Source organism: Psammomys obesus, unplaced genomic scaffold, assembly GCF_907164565.1.
Source record: "Psammomys obesus unplaced genomic scaffold, mPsaObe1.curated_primary_1811, whole genome shotgun sequence".
NCBI lineage: Eukaryota > Metazoa > Chordata > Mammalia > Rodentia > Muridae > Psammomys > Psammomys obesus.
In genome coordinates this window covers 39,916,265-39,922,408 of record NW_026596073.1, presented here as the reverse complement: position 1 = coordinate 39,922,408, position 6,144 = coordinate 39,916,265, and the positions used below count along the sequence as shown (strand labels likewise).

Genomic DNA, 6,144 nt, shown 5'->3' with positions numbered 1-6,144 from the left:
TAAATTCGTAACATATTTTGGCTCAGAATATACACAAGAATACATACTGTATTACAAGGTGAAATAAACCAAAAGAAAAAAAGGTTGTGGGAACTTTCTTTCACCAAGTTTAAATAATTATTTACATTTGGTGATATGTTAATAAATTTTACCCACCAGTCTCAGAAGCCAGCTTCCAAGATGAACCAAGGTCCAAACAGAAAAACAGGGGCTTTCATCTATTTGCTCTTGAGTCACATTCTTGAATGATCTGCAAAGAAGAACCCCCAAATTAGGGCAAGAGTATATCCTTCATTCCTCCATCACCCATGCCTGAAAAAGAGCAGACACTACAGCTCTGGGCACAACCTTACCTGCTTCTATTCTTTCTACCTATATCAGGCACCAAAAATAAAATATCATATGTGTTAATGTCAAAAAGAAATTAGAGAAAAGTATAGGAATGATTAACACATTATTATTAATGAACTTCCTGATATGTCCCCAAGCAGCACTGCAGAAAATTTCCTTGTGGAAATTATTGCCGGAAGCTATTCACGGCAGTGTTCTACACACGGTGGTGTTATATCTCATGTTCCTTTTGTTGTGTACACTTTTTTTTTTCAGGTTTTAGGAACTTTATTTTCATTGCACCTTTTCCCCTTTGCTCAGGCATCTGCAGAGGAGCTCAGGACCACTCAATGGTGGCTCCAACCCACTCGGTGGCCTGCGCTGTGGGAGCTGCTGCCCAGTCCTCAGTGGCTGGTTGGGCACTCCAGTCTATAGTAGGGAGCTCCTGGATGGGTACAACGGGCACCTGCACATCCTCAGACCAGCTTACCACCTAGGCCTGAGAAGCAGTGAACTCAGGAGCTGGCGTCATCCATTCGTTCTGGAATTCCTCCTTGATCAAGGCCTTTTCAGCAGCAGCCTGCTCCTCTCTCTCAGTCTCCCATGGGTCTCTGTAGAAGTAAAGATCAGGCATAACCTCCCATGGGTGCTCACGGGAGATAATGCCATGCATGCGGAGTACTTCCCGAGCCAGCATCCACCACATTAGACCCAATGAGTGAGCTCCCTTGTTGTTGCACGGGATGGCAATGTCCACATAGCACAGAGGGGAATCTGAGTTGAACAGAGCGATGGTGGGCAGGTTGACTTAAGAGGCCTGCATGAGGTCAGCCCTGGGATCATTCACCACCAGAAGCCGTGGATCCCTGAAGGCTTCTTGGATCTGGTTAGTGAAGGTCCCAGGTGTGAAGCAGCCAACAAGTGGCTTAGCATCAGCAGCAGTGGCAAACTTCAGCACAGCTCACTGGCCAGTGTTACCGGAGGAAGTCATGCTGACATCAGCACAGTTCTCATTAGCAGCAATAGCCTGAGCAGCAAGCCACAGCTTCCCCCACATTCTCTTCAGATTTAGATGTAGACACTATCACTCTTCCTTTTGTAGATGTATTGCTCCATCTGAAAGTCGAGATTGGTGCCACCTTAGTGGGTTCCTGCTTCGAGGAATTTGAGGACATCTTCCTTTTTCTTTTTTTTTTATATTAATTACACTTTATTCATTTTGTATCCACCCATAAGCCCCTCCCTCCTCCCCTCCCGATCCCACCCTCCTTCCCCTTTCTGCATGCATCTTCCTTTTTCATCTGCAGGATCCTAAGGGTTCCGGACATTGTGTAAGTTTCCCCTTTAAGTTACACCAGGAATTAAGAACAAAGCCATGTAGACCCGTCCCCAGGCAGTTCAGAAAACCGTGGGTGCACTTTCTTATCCAAAGAGAAAACTGGCATCAGAAATGACCTGACAATACACGGCCGACTAAATATCTCTCTTCAGTAATTATGACTCTTGATAAATGTAAGAAGCCCTTTCTCCTTCAATTGAACTATTCCTGTTTCATCCTGAAAAATGTACAGAGAAGGGGGGCATAGAAAGACCCAGAGGACAGGAGTTCTAAAAGGAGACCAACAGAGTAAAAAAAAAAAAAAAAAAAAAAAAACAAAAAAAAAAAACTGGGCCCTGAGGCACACGCAGAGACTGTTACTGTTGTGCCCAAATCCCAATACCCCAAAAGACCACCACCAGGAGTCGAGTCCATTGCAAAACACATGAGGATCTTTTTACTACAAATCATTACAAGCTGCAGCTTGGGCTCACATCCCCCAACGCCAAAGTGGTGAGAGCCCAGAGCCCCGTGCTCAGGTTAGTTGGGTGATTTAAAGAGTCTGGTCCCTCCCAGCATGCCCAAAGCAGGGGAGATTCTTACCTGACAAGCATCTATTATTGGTCAAAAGCAAAAGGGATGTTGCACTTTGAATTGATTGGCTATAGGAAGGTCCCCAAACCATTAATGATCTGGTGTCCCTCCCTAGGGGGATGGGACATTTTCCTAGCAACTTTATCTCTAATGGGCAGGAAAAGAATGCAGTAAGAAGTAAGTTCTCCCCATGAAGGTATTATGGCTGGACATATCTACACCCCAGCTAGCTTTAGGTCAGGCCTTTACTTTAAACTTTAAAATAATAGCCACTGATTTTTAATCTTTTGGTTTCTCAATACCACAACTAAAGACCATGCATGGAGAGGACCTAAAACCCCTGCTCAGATGAATCCTATAGACTCAGTCTCCAAGTGGGTTCCCTAATTAGGGGAGCAGAGACTTTCTCTGACATGAACTCAGTGGCAGGCTCTCTGAGCACCTCCCCCCTGGGGGGTGCAGCCTTGCCAGGTACATAGGAAGACAATGCAGCCAGTCCTGATGAGTCTCCATAAGCTATGGTATGATAGAGGGGGAGAAAGACCTCCCCATCAGTGAACTAGGGAAGGGGCATAAGGGGAGAAGAGGGAGGGAAGGAAGGAGGGATTGAGAGGAGACAAGGGAGGAGGCCACAGCCAGGATACAAAGTGAATACATTGTAATAAATAATAGAAATTTAAAAAACTGAAAAAAAATATACAGAGAGTTGTTTTCCAAGAGTCTCTACAAGTTTTTGCCTCCATTTTTGCAATGACTGAGCTCTTAAATCACATGTAGTCCACTTTGAATATTTCTAAATTAGTACTGAGTTGTAGCAAATAATATAATAAAAATAACAAAATGTGAATACAGGGATGACAAAGTCTAAGTGTAAATAAATGTTTGAATTGGCATAAATATATTTTTGTTGAAAATAATTTTATTTAACTTTTATTAATTACACTTTATTCATTTTGTATCCCCCCATAAGCCCCTCCCTCCTCGCCTCCTGGTCCCACCCTCCCCCTCTTTCTGCATGCATGCCCCTCCCCATGTCCACTGATTGGGGAGGTCCTCCTCTCCTTTCTGATCTTAGTCTATCAGTTCTCATCAGAAGTGGCTGCATTGTCAGAGTTCTAGGTTATCTCCATGGATAGTCACTGGTTGGAGTATGAATCTCTGGGAAGTTCCCTGTGTTCAAAATTTCTTGTTCTGTTGCTCTCCTTGTAGAGTTCCTGTCCTCTCCAGCTCTTACTACTTCCCACTTCTTACATAAAATTCCATTCACTCTACTTCACTGTGTTGAAACTATCAACATATCAGTGAACTCATCATGAATATCTCATCATATCACAATTTTTAAAATAACCTATTGTAGAAGGGTTTGAACTTATCTGTGATATGTCTATCACTGTACTCAAGATGAAATTGAATATTAACAGCATGTTAACCTGGACACAAAATTTCATGTTTTACAGTGGCATAAACCTTTCAGTACCAATGAAGTCATGGACTTCAACTATTTTAATGGAAGATTGTATGTTTGCACATGGAAAATTATTGAAGAAAATATCATACATATTTAGCTTACTTACATAACTAGCTTACTTCAACAGTGTTTATTTTTGTAAGTAAACTTCAAAGTGAATATTTTATTATACATGATTTGTACTATATGATATAGAACTATTTGCAGCTGTGAATTATTTCATCCTGGTAAACTTGCTTGAAATTATTTGGTATCAATTTTACTAAAATGTAGAATATATATATATAATATGTTTGATTGTAGATATGCATTATCCTCTTTGAAAAATGTTGTTTTTGTAAGTATTACTTACTGTTTTTTCAGGAACAAGCATTGTCATTTGTATGATTTATATGAAATAATATCAGCTAACGTTACAAACCTTAACTTATTGTAGACATTTTCCTACCCTCAAGACAACTTATTTTTGATTCACTGTTTTCATTAAGTTTTCTTTCCAGCAATAGTGTTTAACTTTAATAACATTTATTTTTTACTTTGTCTTTTTTGAAGAGATTCAGTTCTATTTGGTGTCTGCCATACAGTCCTCTGACAGCTTTTCTTTGTTTTGTTTCGACTCCACAGAACATGTTTCTTTTCCCTTCAGTGCCACTCTGAGGAAAGTTTCCATAAATGTATTTTATTACCCACTGGCACAAAATATTAAAATAAAAATACCTGTACTATACAGAATTTTCAATGCAAAATTTGATTCTATATGAAATTGTTAAAACAAATTTTTTAACTTATGAATAGCTTTTCCTCTGTTAAGCAAGAGTAGTAAAATATATAAAACTTTTTCAATAGTTCTGTTGAATAATGTGATGAAATTATTTCTCTTGTAACATTCTGTTTATATGTATATTTAAAAAAGTGAACTTTTTTAGAATAAAAGAAAGGAGTCACAGAGAAATTAGTCATTAGTACAAAAAATGTAACATCTATATACTTAGAAACATGCTATTTTGTAATTAATATCATAAAGACATCCTATGACTATATGATAGTTTATAAAATTATATGTAATTTAAATATGACTGGAAAATATATATCACCTATTGGGTTAAATCATAATCAAATAATAAAATATGAACAGATCTGTATTTCTTTTTTTAAATTTTTTTAATAATTACACTTTATTCATTTTGTATCCCCCCATAAGCCCCTCCCTCCTCCCCTCCCAATCCCACCCTCCCTCCCCTTTCTGCATGCATGCCACTCCCCAAGTCCACTGATAGGGAAGGTTCTCCTCTTCTTTCTGATCTTAGTCTATCAGTTCTCATCAAAAGTGGCTGCATTGTCCTCTACTGTGGCCTGGTAAGGCTGCTCCCCCCTCAGGGGAAAGTGATCAACGAGCAGGCCAATCAGATTATGTCAGAGGCAGTCCCTCTTCCCATTACTATGTAACCCACTTGGACACTGAACTGCCATGGGCTACACCTGTGCAGGGGTTCCAGGTCATCTCCATGAATAGTCTTTGGTTGGAGTATGATTTTCTGGGAAGTTCCCTGTGTTCAAATTAAGGAAATAGAATTAGGAATGAAATGTCTCTTAAGCCCCCTAAAAGCTGAGGGACCAGGTGGATTAAATGCAGAATATTACCAGACTGTTCAAAGAAAAATTAACACAAAATTTCTAAAATTATTCTACAAATTGTAAAGGAAAGAATATCACCTAATTGTTTTTATGAGGTCAAAGACACCTGATACACAAACAATATAAGATCCAACAAAGAAAGAGAATTTCAGATCAATTTCCCTTTTAAACTCAAATGTGGAGCAGGCAGAAAAGAGCTGTTACCCTACAGTGCCAGAATGTATCCCCTCCACAGTATGGTGAGAATGAGCTCAAGTAGCTGCTGTGACCTTAAAAGTGTCCAGAAGATGACAATGCAGCCACTCCTGATGTGATCTGATAGACTAAGATCAGAAGGAAGGAGAGGAGGACCTCCCTTATCAATGGACTTGGGGAGGAGCATGCATGAAGAAGGAGGAGAGAGGGTGGGGCTGGGAGGGGAGGAGGGAGGGTCTTATGGGTGGATGAAAAGTGAATAAAGTATAATTAATAAAATAAAATAAATTTTAAAAAAAGTGTCCACAGGATGGTGAGAGTGGGCTCTCAGGTTTGGAACCAGGAGCTGATGGTACCCAGAGGGCTGTGAGAGTGGATGCCCAGGTTTGGAGCCTCACCCTTAAACTTTTGCTTTTCTGAGACCATGGATGCTGGTAACCTGTGGCTTAAGAATCAGCTGTGGTTAAGGAGAGACAAGCATTACTGAGGTGAAATCTTCTGGAAAGTGTGTCCTGAGAGTTAGCACAAAGAAATTATGTTCCAGAGGCAGCCAAGATTGTAACTTATGCTGGGAAGTGGATTTGCTAGTACAAGAGTCTACCAG

The 6,144-nt window shown here is 40.1% G+C and overlaps 1 pseudogene; it reads right to left on the bottom strand.

The window, feature by feature from the left end:
- Positions 1-667: 667 nt before the first annotated feature.
- On the bottom strand, positions 668-1,658 carry LOC129690411 (40S ribosomal protein SA-like; annotated as a pseudogene).
- Positions 1,659-6,144: the final 4,486 nt, after the last annotated feature.